The following is a 19045-nucleotide window of genomic DNA, read 5'->3' as shown; positions in this document are numbered from 1 at the left end:
TATTATTTTTACTATATTGTCAATGTATTATATACAAAAACTTTCCTCTCTTTTCACTCTGTCTATTAAAAACGGCATCAAAATCCGTTGCGTAATTTTAAAGTTCTAATCATACATAGGAACAGACGGCGGTAATTAAAAATTATACTATAGTACGACACAACTTAGATGTCGCATCGGCAAAATTCGTAAAACCGATCACATCCGAATTGAGTACGCTATCCCAAATTATCAATATTTATTTCTCATGCGAATATGATCTTTACACAAACGTAATAACTTGTAGTATTATATGACCTAATATATTCGTCAATTTGTCGCGTCGATTTACATGCACTTGCTTAAACTGACGCGAGAATCTATAGCGACGAATAACGTCGAATGGCGCGATAGGGAGCTATTTCTATTGGTTGTGTAAACCGGCAGTAATCGGTTTTATTTTCATTCCATTGCATTTTCCGATGCTACATCTAATTTGTGTCGTACTATATGTAATAATGACAATGATGATGAAAACCATTTTAAATTTCAAAATGTCATCTATCTTTTAACTATAATGTCATTACATATAACGTAACAGAATTATAGAAGTTCCAAACGTATAATTCAAAAAGGTTTCTCAAATAAGCATGGCTATAAAGGTAAGGAAATGGTTATAAAAAGCCTATAGTTATCTGCAACGCTGAACACAAGAGCAATTATATAGAAATTAAGCGGTGCTTGGTGATTGAACTCGCTATCTTCAAGTAAAATATCTTATGTAAGCACTAAGCTATCTCGTCTATCATAATAACTTTGTTTTATTATTCAACAATCTTTAAATAAACAAGAAACGCTAATCTTCGATGTAAAACTTTTCTTTTACGTAGAGCAATAAAAATATGTTGGAAACATCTTCAACAAAATTCAAAGATCTGTTACGACCGGTTGGCAAAAGTATATTTTGTAAGAAGAGTCAAAGAGGTAAGAGGTCTTTGTATACTGGATGAGAATTTTCAAGTATGGTTCCCGTTTGTTACGGGAAAACTTTATTCATCGTCCTCTCATTAAGAAGTGGTAATAAAGGTTGTCACGCTGATATTACCCAGGTTATATTTACCTGATGAATGAGCTTGGAAAAATATAAGGTCGTTATAACAGAACATAAGTTCTTTAGCAATCTCAACTGTGACCTCTTTGTTTGTTCCTGTGACAACATTTTCTACTACGAAAGTGTATTTTTTTGCCAGTTGTATTTAAAAATAAATTAGAATTGTTTGAACTTTAGTTGTCTGTTTGTGGTTGTTGAATTTATGTTTCTGAAATGTTTTAAATGTTAATTCTTTGTATTACAAAATCAAGTTGTTTATGAAGCACAATTGAGACTTTATATTCCGGTGGGTAAAACTTCAAATCTAGAGTTGACAGATATCTTATAGGCAAGCGTGTTACGTCGCAAACCATGTTTAACATTGAGCAAGGCCAGACTTTACTTTGTAAAAATAAAAATAAACTTTTTTAATTTGAGATATGTGAAAGAAATTTCTTTCTTGAATGTTAAACATATTTTATGACAAGAAATAATCGTTTATATATAATTGAATCGTTTATTAACACGGAACAGTAGAAAAGTTTTAGTCAAAATTATTTTAAATGATAATTCTTTTATAAGGATATAACTTCGCTTTTGTTTCGGAATAAAACGTACCATTTTTTCCTTTTACAGCGTGCGTACCAAGAATCGATTAATACAGGAAACTCGTCAACAGCTTCATTGAGATGAAACGTTAAATGATTTTCTAAGAATTTTCCGATTTTTTCTTCGTAGACATTTATATTTGTTCGTAAATATTTCAGGTAATGTTTAACCGTCACGTCATTTAAGTACGTTTTGTACATATTTATAGAAACTCTCTCGTAACCATGGCAACGCATCTGTGACACAGCGTCGGGAGACATGAAAGAAGATATGATCGAGATTTAATAAGAACTCTATATAAGAATGTATTTTATATTTAGTACTACCTAAACGTTATAGGCAAATTATACTTTTCGATAGTTATATTTAAAGTTTAAACTTTATTTTCCAAAAGCATACAAAATACATGTACTGTCAGTGTAAGAAACCCTTCGTCAGTTTTCAAATTCATTTCTTTGTCAAGTCGTAAACTCTTAATACCTTTTGACACTAAACCACTAAACAGGCAACTTCATATAAAAACAAACTTAAATAGTACTCTTTGCTAGATGTTATTATAAAACATTGCGAAGCAATATGACAATCTCAATCGGTAAAGCAGATTATCCGAACCCACGAAAATAGATCTTAAGGTGACGAACCTTTTCTTTGTCGATCTCCATGGTCGAGTGGTGTGTACACCGGTTTTCATGGGTACGCTACTCTGAGGTCTGATTCCCGGTCGAGACGATGTAAATTACCATTAGTTTTCTATGTTGTCTTGGGTCTGGGTGTTTGTGGTACCGTCGTTACTTGTGATTTCCATAACACAAGTGCTTCAGCTACTTACATTGGGATCAGAGTAATGTATGTGATGTTGTCTCATATTTATTTATTTATATTCACCCTGACTGTTCATATTAACATATTGAAATGCATTTTTATATACGAATCTCTTCTTATGTTAAAATGTAATGCTTTACAGAAAGAGTAACTTTTTAAATAATAAATATTGTTTTAAAATATATCACAGCATTCAACTCTTACGGTTTCATAAATGTATTTTTCCGTTATAAGAATGCAATCAATGCTACACTCGTTCCCCGTTGGGAGCGAGCCGCAGTGTCATGTTATGGAAATTGGAAAAGCATGTTAGATTGGAGCTTAGTCAAAGTGACACGAAATACAAACGATCTTTTAGACTTGATTGGAAAAGATCGAAATAAAATGATAGTGTTTTTTTTTTAAATATGATTTCGAATTTACCGTTCGAAATGTAAAAAAAAAGATTCTGGCCGTAAAATCATAAGTAAATTATGAAATAAAAAATAAAATGTCTGTTGAGTTTTTGCGGTTCTTCGCAGTAGAATCTGCTTTTCGAACCGGCGTTAGCTTTACATTTAATTCAACACTAACATGACGTTTCAAAAGGGCTTTTATAGGATTATTCAAATAAAGAATACAAATACTTTAATTTTTTTTTAATAATAGAATTACTTCATATTTCACACAAGCTTGATGCTTTTTATTTTCTTAAATAGGAGTATTATTATTACGTTAAAATTGTCTTTGTTGCCTTTTATTTTTCAAACATATAATAAACGTTATCCCAAAAACCATATAAAATATAAACGGGGGCTATTAACATACTATTATACTCGTATAAAACAAATGAAACGTATCCCTACCATAACGTTAGTATGATTTAAATATACATACTCGTAATTACAATGTATGAATAATTATTATAAGTCTATAAATCAGCCTAGATGGTTTCCTAGATCCTAATCTACCTAGGCTATCTTACTAAGTAGAGAGCAAGAGCTCGTGTGTACCAATTGAGGAGAATAGTTTTGAGCCTGAGCGAGTAGCGATGAATGATGAATTACTGTATGTGAAGTTACCTAAGAAAAAAATCGCTAGGAAGTGCGTTCATGAATAAAATAAGTTCCAAATATTATCTTTGATTTTATTGGTTGTCCATTTATTTGTTTTAAAAAAAGTATATGTTCTTAATTTAAATCGTGGTATTCGACTAAAAACCAAGGTTTTTCCAACAGCATTGAGATGCAATCTCTTATCATGCAAATCACAACAAGTTTGAAATTGGTATGCGACGAAAGGCGCTTTAAAACGCAAAATCCTTTGTTACCCTGATACCGACGATGTACCGTTTAAATTTATCCTCGTACCAAAATTAATACATAGTTTTCTTAAAGGATTTCCATATATACCGTCTTGAAAATTTAAATATCAAAAGATACCATTTTATATCCAAAACCTAATATGAATTTCCCTCGTGTTATTTCGCCCTGTAAGCGATGAAGGAGAGATGAGAAATGTACCTTCTTTCTTTAAAAATGCAAGCGGTCACAATAAAATTAATTGTATACAGTATATGGATATATAAAATCTGCGTTGGAGTAGCTTGGACGAATTCGCTTTAAGTCTGCTCATTTTGAGTCTTTAGTCCACACTAACTAGCTACTTTAGTTTAACTTCATATATCTAAAGTATGATAATGTTGATTAATGAGTATGACTTATAATTTTGTTGTGGTATATATTGTTAGAAATAATTCTTTATGCTAATACATTTATATTATAATTATATATTTAATAAACTCATATTTTTTTAGTGTATCCGTTTTCGTAAGTGTAATCGATTTTAAAACTGGTATGGCTGTATAAAATAATACAATATGTTTTCCCGCGAAAACGAATTATTAAAAAAACAAGAGAAAGTCGCGCATGGAAGATTTTTTAAAATAATTATTGTAAAAGATTTGATTTGTAAACTTCGGGGCAATAATATAAAAATAAAACCTGAAATAAATAAATATTATACTTTCTACTGGCGTATTTAATAATATAAAGGGATATGGAGCCCCCTAATATGGGCCACTGAATGGTAAGTGATCTGCATCACCAAGTATTAAGTATTTCTCACATAGCCAAACCGCCACCAACCTTGTGATCTTAAGATGTTATATCTCTTGATTGGCATTACAATGGCTCACTCACCCTTCAAATTCAAAAATCTTTATTCAATATAAAAGTCATTACACTTGCTGAAAAATCTTCCACAGGTTTGGAATTTAACACCTCACCACCCCACCTCAGTTATTTTTCAACAAAAACACAACAATGCTATATATAGAATACCTGATGTGTAGGAAATCATAGTTGAGCGGACGAGAACACATACCACCAAGTAAATAATACAGTTATTATTAGTAAAGATTTAAGTTCCTCTTGTGGTATTTATGTAAGAATGATTGACAAGCTTAAGAAGATTACGGTTTCCAGCGAAGAGGAGCGCTCGCGTCAATATCCCGCGGAAAATAAATCTATCAATTCTCGACAAATGACAACATAAGCAAAACTTACTGGAATTATTTTTGCTATACGTCATATCCGAGAACCATTTTTTTTTATAGAATAGGTTGGCGGACGAACGTATGGGCCACCTGATGGTAAGTGGTCACCATCACCCATAGACAATGGCGCTGTAAGAAATATCAACTATTCTTTATATCGTCAATGTGCCACCAACCTTGGGAACTAAGATGTTATGTCCCTTGTGCCTGTAGTTACACTGGCTCACTCACCCTTCAAACCGGAACACAACAATACTGAGTACTGTTATTTGGCGGTAGAATATCTGATGAGTGGGTGGTACCTATCCAGACGGGCTAGCACAAAGCCCTGCCATCAAGTAAATATATTCGTTATACATTTCGATAGGACTTCAGTATGACAATTGTATACGGCTATTTCACGTAAAATGCCTGAAATTACTCCTGTCAAAGTTTACATCAAAATATTACAAAAAAAAGATCCTTTTTTTACTTTTTGATAGAACGAGACTTGCTCATTAGCACTGAAGCGACCATCTTTCTTAAAAACAAGCTGAGTTCAAAGGTGCCATGAACAAAGACGCACCTTCATACTTCGATGGGTCCTTTGTCTGATTCGGATTTTTAAGAAAAAAATAAATGATGCTTACAGCCATTATTGCGTAGAACATAAGGCTTATAATACAATATACGTACAAAATATAAATATATGTCTTCTAGAACGTTTTCAATATGATCTTACGTTATTTATTCATGTTTTACATAATTATTCATTGATTTAAGAAATACTGCGTGTTCAGACTTATTACCGATTTGTATTTTTAGTAAATTTTTTTTTAATTGAAACAATGTACAAGGTATAGTACAATAATATATTCTTGCATTTTTAGTTAGAACAAATATGTAAACTAATTGGAATATATAATACTATTTTTTTTCGTCGAGTCGAGATGGCCCAGTGGTTAGAACGCGTGCATCTTAACCGATGATTGCGGGTTCGATTAATTTGTCTTTATAATTCATCTCGTGCTCAGCGGTGAAGGCACCTGCATGTGACAAATTTCATAGAAATTCTGCCATATGTGTATTCCACCAACCCGCATTGGAACAGCGTGGTGGAATATTTTCCAAAGCTTCTCCTCAAAGGGAGAGGAGGCCTTTAGCCCAGCAGTGGGAATACAGGCTGTTGTTGTTGTTGTTTTTGTTGTTGTTATTTTTTTTTATTTATCCTCGATTATTTTTAGCGTCATTGGTGTGTTATAATTTTATAAGTATAATATACCTACATTAATGTATTCTAAATTTAAACTTACTACAATTCACTGCTGTTCACTCTACCTATTATATTCAGAAGTGCCGTCTCTATTGTCTGATTGAGGTGAAATCGCAAATCTGCGTGGCAATACTCCATTATATTAAGAATATAAAAATCAAGAATCACTTAGCTTTTATAATGTTTTACAACAATACACGAATAGCAAGAGAATATTTCAGTGAACAATTAAGACATGGTATGAATATTTTTAGACTAATAATAGAAAAAAAGAATCGCTATTAGGTACCTAGTATGTAGATGTAAAAATCTCTATAAAATTTGACGAACCTATTGACATATTGTAATATGTGATTATTATTTTTTAATGTTGTCTTAAATTTTCGCGATTATTACACATTTAAATAAAACTAATTATAACGGATGAATCGCGTATATTAATTATTTTTAAACATCCCGACGTTTCGAGCACTTTGCAGTGTTCGTGGTCACGGGTAGCCTGATCAGAGACACGGGTGATGTCTACCCGCGACCACGAACACTGCAAAGTGCTCGAAACGTCGGGATGTTTAAAAATAATTAATATACGCGATTCATCCGTTATAATTAGTTTTATTTAAATATATTTTTTTTTTCTTTTTGACAACATCACATTAATTACTCTGATCCCAATGTAAGTAGCTCAAGCACTTGTGTTATGGAAAATCAGAAGTAACGACAGTACCACAAACACCCAGACTCAAGACAACATAGAAAACCAATGACTTTTCTACATCGACTCGGCCGGGAATCGAACCCAAGACCTCGGAGTGGCGTACCCATGAAAACCGGGTTACGACAACCACAACAGTCTGTAAATTTCCCACTGCTGCGCCTAGGCCTCCTCTCCCTTTGGGAACATATTCCACCATGCTGTTGGTGTGTCGATGGAATACAAATGTGGCAGAGTTTCTATGAAATTAGAAACATGCAGGTTTACTCACGATGTTCTCCTTCACCGCCCTGGTTGGCTCGTATTATAGCTATAAAATTAAACCTTCCTTTAATATAAAAGGTTTTACTAACCCAAAAACTAAAAAAATTCTGACATCTTAAACTGTAAAATTGTAAGTATACAATGGAGCTTTAGATTTATTAATTTAAAGAATTATTTCATTTATATATTAATTCGTATTAATTAAAGTCTATTTATTACATTTATATTATTCTTTTCTATTCTACGTATGTATTCATCCAATTGAATACTTAAACAACGAACAAAGTTTACAATTCAGTCAAAATCCATACACAATGTTCTTGCCAAACGCAAATATAAATTTGTTATCTATGGTATATTACTTTTTAATTTTTTTATAATTTTTCCTTTATACGTGGCTAATGATATACATACCTTGATGCAAAATTTGAAGTTTCTACGTCTACTAGAAGTACCTTAGATTTTTGATGATCGGTCAGTCAGTGAGTGACAAAATGGTGTAACTTTGATGGACCGTAAATCCTAAACTATTAATTCAATTGACATGTAATTTCGATCTTAAACTTTTTATAATGCTTACTGTTAATCACCAAAAACCTAAACTCCTAACTTTGTCCAAGTCGAAGATATAGGGGGGCGAAACAGCCGCTAATCGCTTCGAGAAAAGCTAGTACGGCCGTCCCCTTTTTTTCGAGACTTGGCTGGGGCACTGCCGTGCCCCCAGATTTAAGCAAGGTTATTACGCGGCAAGCTTTTATGATTAAAGAAATTGTGTATAATGAGGTTATAAATTGATAGTTAAAATTTTGAAGGAAAATTTTATTTTCCTCTTTTTAGTGCATTTAAATAAAACCTTTTTTTTTAAATATTTTTATTTTGAATTTACTTTTTACTTTTTAGTTATGACTGTATGGTTTCTGAGTCTATTCATCTCATTCAACGCATCACTGTTGCAAGGTCGCTTGCCGGTTAATTTCGGATATTCTCAATTAATAACAAGACCTTATTTTACCCTACTTAAGACTACATATGCTTGACCGGCAGCAAAGAGCTTCTTGCTTGAATAAACAACAAGGGCGTGTTCGACAGTACCTGCTATCCTGCATTTTGTGTACTGTGCAAGACTAGCATAATATAAGTGGCAGCATTCTTCGTTCCACGTTTCCGTGACTATATTTTGCTGGAACTTGCACAGACTTATGCTGAATGAGGTGACCACTGTCTTTTCCTCTAAAGCATTCAGGCCAATTGTGCTTCTGAACGTGACGGGAAAACTCTTCGAGAAGATCCTCGCAGCCCGTCTCGTTCAGCATCTCGAGAATGTCGGGACGAGTCTTTCAGAGGCTCAGTACGGGTTCAGGACGGGCCGTTCGACAGTCGGCGCCCAAGATGCCGCGAAGACTCGGACGAAGGAAGCAAGTCGTCCTGGTAAGTGGTAGTCGCCCCTTCGGACTATGTGGGAGGCACTTAGATACCACGGTGCCGTCTTATCTCAGTACGCTGCTGGAAGCGTACCTCCCGGACAGCGAGATCCTCCGGACGGGCGTCGATGGGAGGCTCATCCGGCGTCCGTCCGAGAATTATTCACTTTCTTTCTTCACTATCTTTAAAAAAAACATTGTATAATTTCAATAAAAAGAGGCTTTATATAGTTTTGTTTATTGTTAGTCATTTAATTATATAAATCGTTGTAAATTGTTGAAAAAATATACTGTGATTGATCTATCAGTAAATAATTTGTTCAAAAGGTAGACTTTGATTATTGGACTGTTTTATGCTGCAACAAGAGATAAAAATGTTATCTGGGGCAACTTCGTTTGCTCTTGTGCAAACCGTAGCAGTGAAAGTAAGTTTAGTTTATAAACTGTAAATTCATTTCGGCGTTGTTATCATCGCTCCGATAGCCGTGATCGTCTAGTGGTTAGGACCCTACGTTGTGGCCGTAGTAACCCAGGTTCGAATCCTGGTCACGGCAGCGTTCAGCTGTATGGCGGAGCTATATTTTTACCTGTAAATTTTATTCAAGAAACCCTGTTTTGACGAAATGTTTAATAACTTGGTGGAATAACCTCTAAACCTACTTCAAGTAGAGTAGGTTCTTTGCCTTGCTGTGTGAAGTAAGCTATCGGAAATGGTGATTATCTCTATATTAGGTGATAACGCGTTTTTATTATGATGTAGTTTGGTGGACGGGCGAATGATCCAACTGATTATAAGAGATCACAACCGTCAGTAGGCGATAAGAAATATTAACCATACCTTAAATTAGCAGTGTTCCACCAACGTTGGGAGCTAAGATAGTATGTCTCTTGTGCCTGCACTCTCTCATTCATCCTTGAAACCGGATCACAGCAATACTGCTTAATTGCTACTTGATAGTAGAATATATGAGGAGCGGGTGATACCTACCCGGACAATATGACTGTCATTCAAACGCAGGAACGATCACTAACAACAACCGCACAACAAACAGTTAGTTAAAATAATTATTTGCAAGTAAATAAAATATTATTTTAAGAAACATCTGTGTGTGTGCCATTAGTATCCATGGCACTCGTGCGAAGCCGGGGCGGATTGCTAGTTCTTAATATATAGTATCGCATTGAACTTTATACGTTTATCCATTTAAGTGTACCTCCTGAGGTGAGTCTTTTGTTTGACAAACATATTACAAAACTTTAACCAGACTATGTAATACAAATAGGGTAAGCGTATAGTACGACACAACTTTGATGTAGCATCGGCAAAATTCGAAAAACCGATTAGTGCCGATTTATGCAACCATTTTTTATGCTATAGGTAGGCGGACGAGTATATGGGCCACCTAATGGTAAGTGGTTACCATCACCCATAGACAATGACGCTGTAAGAAATATTAACTAATCCTTACATCGTCAATGTGCCACCAATCTTGGGAACTAAGATGTTATGTCCCCTGTGCCTGTAGTTACACTGACTCACTCATCTTTCAAACCAGAACACAACAATACTGAGTACTGTTAATTGGCGGTAGAATAACTCATGAGTGGGTGGTTCCAACCCAGACGGGCTTGCGCAAAGCCCTACTTCCAGGGAAACGCCAATATAAATAGCTCTGTATTGTGCTATTCGACGCAATTCGTCGCTATAGACTCCTGCGTCACTTCAAACCTCGAAAGCAAGTACATGTAAATCGACGAATATATTAGATCATATGATATTACAAGTTATTACGTTTGTGTAAAGAAATTCACATAAGAAATAAATATTGATAATTTGTGATAGCGTACTCAATTCGGATGTGATTTGTTTTACTAGTTTTGCCGTATATGTATATACTATTATAGTCCCACTGAAAATCAACACAAGTTGATAAGTTTAACTTAAAGGTTCAATGTTAAACTAAAGGTTCTCATATAATATAATATATATCAGACACGTTATAACTAGCTTTAGAGAAGCGAAACTTATGAGATGAGAATATTTTTAACATAATTCCCAAGATCGTTTGGTATTCAATGTACTCTGGGCTGTAATCAAATCAGCTCTAGCGCTTACCACTTATTATTACCATAATTTTACTGGTGGCTTGAATAGTGCCGACGAAACTGTTCAAGATACGATATAAATTTCAAATCGAGTCTCACATAGTGATGAAGTTTTTTTAAGAAACATTTGTATTTAGTTAATACGGGGTATTTGTAAAAATAATAAACTGTCAGTAGCATATCACACAGATTGATTGTTATATTTTCGGAAACTCTATTGGGATTTAAAACTTCAGAGGATATTAGTATTTATGCTGTTAGTAATAAGGTTCTGCCTAGGTTTTGTAAATAAATTCGCATATGCTTTATAAAATAAATATATGTATCTATAAATCTTAGTATCTTCTATAATAAAATTCCACACAAATTTTTAACTTTGCCATTTCATAAATTTCAATCATTTGAAAAAAATACATTTGGTAAATAAGGCATAGTATTCAGTACATGATGACGCAGACGATAAAAAAGCTTGGAATTAATACTTGTGGACTTTCAGACAGGATAAATTACATACATGTTTATATAATTGTAATAAACTAACATGACTGTATTTTTAAATGGTGAAAACGAGTACTGAGTTTCTTGCCGGTTCTTCTAGGTGGAACCTACTTTTAGAACCCGTGGTAGGTTCAATTGAAATAGTTGTTAAATGACGATTCAAATGTGCTTGTAAAAGCCTACTTGAATAAAGTATATTTTGATTTAGATTTTTTTGAGTGATATATCATTAGATGTGAAGTTTGTGTGGATACCGTACTATGAATAAAAAAATGAAGATATATTTAACAGAGACTATTTTGTCCACATCGAATTTTCTTTTTTTTTTTCTAGAATTTTCTTTTGCTTTTCTAGAATATTCCTGCAAATTCTCACGGTTTAATTAACCGGGTCTAGCAAGTTCTTCGTCAAATTAATGAATAGGTTAAGTTGTGTCGTCAGGTCACGGGGTTACTCCGAAAGTTTTGAGATTAAAACCGTCTGCAGTGGTTTGCGAATCTGTTTTATTTAGAAAGATTTTTTTTGGAATTTTAAAGCCACAATATTTATAGCATTTCACTTAAGATTTGATTTTTTTATATGTGATATGTATTGTGTCTACAGATTATAAAACCAAGTCACCCTGTCGTGTCTGTTTGTCTGTTCGAAACTCCAAAACTACTGAACGGATTTTCATGCAGTTGTCATTAATAGACAGCGGGATTCATGACAACGATTTAGGTATATAATATATTATGGTTCTTGTGTAATTAAGTTGAAATAGAACGACAATTATTGAATATGTCGGAAAAAAGTAATAAAAAAAACAGAAATATAAATATAAAAAACAATCTTTTGTCCACCCGTGCGAAGCCGGGACGCTCCGCTAATATTATACATTATATTGTAAACTAGTCATAGTTAGGTAGGTTTTGGGGTATTTCCAAAAATCACGCTTATCGTCCAAATCCTTTCGTTATATTTTCAGAACGAACATAGCCTACATATAGCACGTTTACATGTTACATACTTAAACAATGAAGTTAAATAATCATTCGCGGGAGAGCTTTGTTTGTTTCCATAACAGATACATGGTCACATTATAATATATCAGCGTAAAACTGTAAACATCGTTAGCTGACAATCAATCATCAATATTTTGTATAAAATTTAGTTGAACGGCTTTCCGAAGTGAATATCACTTTAGACATAAAAAATGAGAATATAACGTAACCGAGAGATTATCAAATATCGAAATTTTATACTTTGTATTGTATTTTTATTACGATAAGTAGGAAAAGAAAATAACCCACCTTGTTTTTTACGTGATTGGTGGTAAACGAGCAGGAGGCTCACCTGATGGAAAGTGACTACCACCGCCCATGGACATCTGCAGCACCAGGGGACTAGCAGATGTGTTACCGGTCTTTGAGGAAGGAGTACGCTCTTTTCTTGAAGGTTATAATGTCGTATCGGTTCGGAAAAACTGTTGGCGAAAGCTGGATCCACAAAGTGGTTGTGCGAGTCAGAAAAAATCACCTTTTTAATTGTTTCGTTTAAATTATACGCATTCTAAGCACTGGGCTCGGTATATTATGAAAACTTTATTAAAATAGAAATCATTTTTAATTTAATCATTTTCTTTTAATAAAAATAAGAGTAAGATGTAATTAGTGTACGGGTGAATGCATCACTGAAATCAAGTATCAGAATTTCAAAATTAAAGCGAATATAAATTTGGAAGCCTCATTTTTCCCTAAAAAGAGGGGACGGCTTGATGTGTACTGTGTCTAAAACTCGTTCACGAAAACGTTTGCGTATAATATTATGCAATAATACATACTTTATATTAAGCTTCACGTTGAAGAAATACATCGTGAGGTAACCTGCACGTGTCAGTCGCTCTTTCCACGACCCAACCGCTGAACCGAATTTGATATAATATGGTATGAAGCAAACTCCGGAAGGATATAGGCTAATATTTGTCTATTAGGTAAATGACAACCAACACCCTTAAAAGCAAGCAAAGCCGCAGGTACTAGTAGAAAATAAACTGACGATACTTTATCGATTATTTTGAAATAATTGATATCTTATTTTATAAAATGAGCTTATAATACATCAGTTATAATGAGAAGTAATTTGAGTAATAACCTTTTTATTGTGTGTAATCCTTCTCTCATTAACGTAGATCCCATAAAATTTGAATAGAAAAAGATTGAACGTACGTTCGCGTGAAAATTTGGCCTGAATATATGAGAAATTTTTTGTGCAATATTATCATAATATTTATAATAATTGCAATTTAAATATTCACATTTTTCCAAATAGTAACTTACAATTTTACAGTTTAAGATGTCAGAATTTTTTTAGTTTTTGGGTTAGTAAAACCTTTTATATTAAAGGAAGGTTTAATTTTATAGCTATAATACGAGCCAACCAGGGCGGTGAAGGAGAACATCGTGAGTAAACCTGCATGTTTCTAATTTCATAGAAACTCTGCCACATTTGTATTCCATCGACACACCAACAGCATGGTGGAATATGTTCCCAAAGGGAGAGGAGGCCTAGGCGCAGCAGTGGGAAATTTACAGACTGTTGTGGTTGTCGTAACCCGGTTTTCATGGGTACGCCACTCCGAGGTCTTGGGTTCGATTCCCGGCCGAGTCGATGTAGAAAAGTCATTGGTTTTCTATGTTGTCTTGAGTCTGGGTGTTTGTGGTACTGTCGTTACTTCTGATTTTCCATAACACAAGTGCTTGAGCTACTTAAGGGTTTCTGTACCCTGAGAACTCCCTAGGAAGTGGAACTCCGCAGAGGTGAGCCTACCGTTAGGACGTCACGGTAGTATGCACAAAAGATTTCGTAACATCCTCCAAAAAGACAAAGTGGGTCGCTAACGTTGGTTTTTTAGCAGGTATACACCCCGCCCCCCACTTCATGTGGAGGAATAGTGGTATGCGTTTTTTAAATAAAACTAATTAACATCCCGACGTTTCGAGCACTTTGCAGTGTTCGTGGTCACGGGTAGCCTGATCAGAGACACGGGTGATGTCTACCCGCGACCACGAACACTGCAAAGTGCTCGAAACGTCGGGATGTTTAAAAATAATTAATATACGCGATTCATCCGTTATAATTAGTTTTATTTAAATATATATTTTTTTTCTTTTTGACAACATCACATTAATTACTCTGATCCCAATGTAAGTAGCTCAAGCACTTGTGTTATGGAAAATCAGAAGTAACGACAGTACCACAAACACCCAGACTCAAGACAACATAGAAAACCAATGACTTTTCTACATCGACTCGGCCGGGAATCGAACCCAAGACCTCGGAGTGGCGTACCCATGAAAACCGGGTTACGACAACCACAACAGTCTGTAAATTTCCCACTGCTGCGCCTAGGCCTCCTCTCCCTTTGGGAACATATTCCACCATGCTGTTGGTGTGTCGATGGAATACAAATGTGGCAGAGTTTCTATGAAATTAGAAACATGCAGGTTTACTCACGATGTTCTCCTTCACCGCCCTGGTTGGCTCGTATTATAGCTATAAAATTAAACCTTCCTTTAATATAAAAGGTTTTACTAACCCAAAAACTAAAAAAATTCTGACATCTTAAACTGTAAAATTGTAAGTTACTATTTGGAAAAATGTGAATATTTAAATTGCAATTATTATAAATATTATGATAATATTGCACAAAAAATTTCTCATATATTCAGGCCAAATTTTCACGCGAACGTACGTTCAATCTTTTTCTATTCAAATTTTATGGGATCTACGTTAATGAGAGAAGGATTACACACAATAAAAAGGTTATTACTCAAATTACTTCTCATTATAACTGATGTATTATAAGCTCATTTTATAAAATAAGATATCAATTATTTCAAAATAATCGATAAAGTATCGTCAGTTTATTTTCTACTAGTACCTGCGGCTTTGCTTGCTTTTAAGGGTGTTGGTTGTCATTTACCTAATAGACAAATATTAGCCTATATCCTTCCGGAGTTTGCTTCATACCATATTATATCAAATTCGGTTCAGCGGTTTGGTCGTGAAAGAGCGACTGACACGTGCAGGTTACCTCACGATGTATTTCTTCAACGTGAAGCTTAATATAAAGTATGTATTATTGCATAATATTATACGCAAACGTTTCGTGAACGAGTTTTAGACACAGTACACATCAAGCCGTCCCCTCTTTTTAGGGAAAAATGAGGCTTCCAAATTTATATTCGCTTTAATTTTGAAATTCTGATACTTGATTTCAGTGATGCATTCACCCGTACACTAATTACATCTTACTCTTATTTTTATTAAAAGAAAATGATTAAATTAAAAATGATTTCTATTTTAATAAAGTTTTCATAATATACCGAGCCCAGTGCTTAGAATGCGTATAATTTAAACGAAACAATTAAAAAGGTGATTTTTTCTGACTCGCACAACCACTTTGTGGATCCAGCTTTCGCCAACAGTTTTTCCGAACCGATACGACATTATAACCTTCAAGAAAAGAGCGTACTCCTTCCTCAAAGACCAGTAACACATCTGCTAGTCCCCTGGTGCTGCAGATGTCCATGGGCGGTGGTAGTCACTTTCCATCAGGTGAGCCTCCTGCTCGTTTACCACCAATCACGTAAAAAACAAGGTGGGTTATTTTCTTTTCCTACTTATCGTAATAAAAATACAATACAAAGTATAAAATTTCGATATTTGATAATCTCTCGGTTACATTATGTTTCAATTTTTATATCTAAAGTGATATTCACTTCGGAAAGCCGTTCAACTAAATTTTATACAAAATATTGATGACTGATTGTCAGCTAACGATGTTTACAGTTTTACGCTGATATATAATGTGACCATGTATCTGTTATGGAAACATGTAAAGCTCTCCCGCAAATGATTATTTAACTTCATTGTTTAAGTATGTAACATGTAAACCTACTATATGTTGGGTATGTTCGTTGTGAAAATATAACGAAAAGATTAGGACTTTGGGCGTGATTTTTGGAAATACCCCAAAACCTACCTAACTATGACTAGTTTACAATACAATACAATATAATGTATAATATAATAAATAATATAATAAATAATACAATATAATATAATAAATAATAATATTAGCGGAGCGTCCCGGCTTCGCACGGGTGGACGAAAGATTGTTTTTTATATTTATATTTCTGTTTTTTTTTATTACTTTTTTCCGACATATTCAATAATTGTCGTTCTATTTCAACTTAATTACACAAAAACCATAATATATTATATACTAAAATCGTTGGCATGAATCCCTCTGTCGATTAATGAAAACTGCATGAAAATCGGTTCAGTAGTTTTGGAGTTTCGAACAGACAAACAGACACGGCCGGGTGACTTGGTATTATAATCTGTAGACACAATACATATCACGTATAAAAAAATAAAATCTTAAGTGAAATGCTATAAATATTGTCGCTTTAAAATTTCAAAAAAAAATCTTTCTAAATAAAACAGATTCGCAAACCACTGCAGACGGTTTTAATCTCAAAACTTTCGGAGTAACCCCGTGACCTGACGACACAACTTAACCTATTCATTAATTTGACGAACTTGCTAGACCCGGTTAATTAAACCGTGAGAATCAACAGGAATATTCTAGAAAAGCAAAAGAAAATTGAAAAAAATTCTAGAAAAAAAAAGAAAATTCGATATGGACAAAATAGTCCCTGTTAAATATATCTTCATTTTTTATTCATAGTACGGTATCCACACAAACTTCACATCTAATGATATATCACTCAAAAAAAATCAAAATCAAAATATACTTCATTCAAGTAGGCTTTTATAAGCACTTTTGAATCGTCATTTAACAACTATTTCAATTGAACCTACCACGGGTTCTAAAAGTAGGTTCCACCTAGAAGAACCGGCAAGAAACTCAGTACTCGTTTTCACCATTTAAAAATACAGTCATGTTAGTTTATTACAATTATATAAACATGTATGTAATTTATCCTGCCTGAAAGTCCACAAGCATTAATTCCAAGCTTTTTTATCGTCTGCGTCATCATGTACTGAATACTATGCCTTATTTACCAAATGTATTTTTTTCAAATGATTGAAATTTATGAAATGGCAAAGTTAAAAATTTGTGTGGAATTTTATTATAGAAGATACTAAGATTTATAGATACATATATTTATTTTATAAAGCATATGCGAATTTATTTACAAAACCTAGGCAGAACCCTATTACTGACAGCATTAGTACTAATATCCTTTGTAGTTTTAAATCCCAATAGAGTTTCCGAAAATAAAACAATCAATCTGTGTGATATGCTTCTGACAGTGTATTATTTTTACAAATACCCCGTATTAACTAAATACAAATGTTTCTTAAAAAAACCTCATCACTATGTGAGACTCGATTTGAAATTTATATCGTATCTTGAACAGTTTCATCGGCACTATTCAAGCCACCAGTAAAATTATGGTAATAATAAATGGTAAGCGCTAGAGCTGATTTGATTAAAGTCCAGAGTACATTGAATACCAAACGATCTTGGGAATTATGTCAAAAATATTCCCGAGAGAAGTTTCGCTTCTATAAAGCTAGTTATAACGTGTCTGTTATATATTATATGAGAACCTTTAGTTTAACATTGAACCTTTAAGTTAAACTTATCAACTTGTGTTGATTTTCAGTGGGACTATAATAGTATATACATATATTGGTATAGTACGACACAACCTAGATGTAGCATCGGCAAAATTCGTAACCAATCATATCCGAATTGAGTGCGCCATCACAAATTATCAACATTTATTTCTTATGTGAATATGATATTTATACCTACAAACGTTATAACTTGTAATATCATATGACCTAATATATTCGTCGATTTACATATACTTTCTTTCTAGGGTTGAAATGACTAGGGAATCTATAGCGTCGAATTGTGCGATAGAGAGCTATTTCTATTGGGTGTATGACTCGGCAGTAATCGGTTTTACGAATTTTGCCGATGCTACATCTAAGTTGTGTCGTACTATACGATACGCTTACCCTATTTGTATTACATAGTCTTGTTAAAGTTTTGTAATATCTTTGTCAAACAAAAGACTCACCTAAGGAATTACACTTTAATGGATAAACGTATAAAGTTCAATGCGATACTATATATTAAGAACTAGCGATATGCCCCGGCTTCGCACGGGTTGTTGATTCCATGCTGACACTTATGGCACAGCATACTTGCAAATAATTATTTTAACTAACTGTTCGTTGTGAAGTTGTTGTTAGTGGTCGTTCCTGCGTTTGAATGACAGTTATATTTTCTGAGTAGATACCACCCGCTTCTCATATATTCTACTATCAAGTAGCAATTAAGCAGTATTGCTGTGATCCGGTTTCAAGGATGAATGAGAGAGTGCAGGCACAAGAGACATACTATCTTAGCTCCCAACGTTGGTGGAACACTGCTAATATAAGGTATGGTTAATATTTCTTATCGCCTACTGACGGTGGTGATCTCTCATAATCTGTTGGATCATTTGCCCGTCAACCAAACTACATCATAACAAAAACGCGTTATCACCTAATATAGAGATAATCACCATTTCCGATAGCTTACTTCACACAGCAAGGCAAAGAACCTACTCTACTTGAAGTAGGTTTAGAGGTTATTCCACCAAGTTATTAAACATTTCGTCAAAACATGGTGTCTTTAATAAAATTTACATGTAAAAAATATAGCTCCGCCATGACAGCTGAACGC

The 19045-nt window shown here is 33.9% G+C and overlaps 1 non-coding gene across 1 annotated transcript; it reads left to right on the top strand.

Annotated features, from left to right (window-relative positions):
• Positions 1–9167: 9167 nt before the first annotated feature.
• Positions 9168–9239, top strand: Trnah-gug. Its single transcript has one exon. It is a non-coding gene; the product is annotated as a tRNA-His (tRNA).
• Positions 9240–19045: the final 9806 nt, after the last annotated feature.

The sequence above is a fragment of the Vanessa cardui genome, chromosome 7, assembly GCF_905220365.1.
Source record: "Vanessa cardui chromosome 7, ilVanCard2.1, whole genome shotgun sequence".
Taxonomy (NCBI): Eukaryota; Metazoa; Arthropoda; class Insecta; order Lepidoptera; family Nymphalidae; genus Vanessa; species Vanessa cardui.
This window is presented reverse-complemented; position numbering and strand designations above follow the sequence as displayed.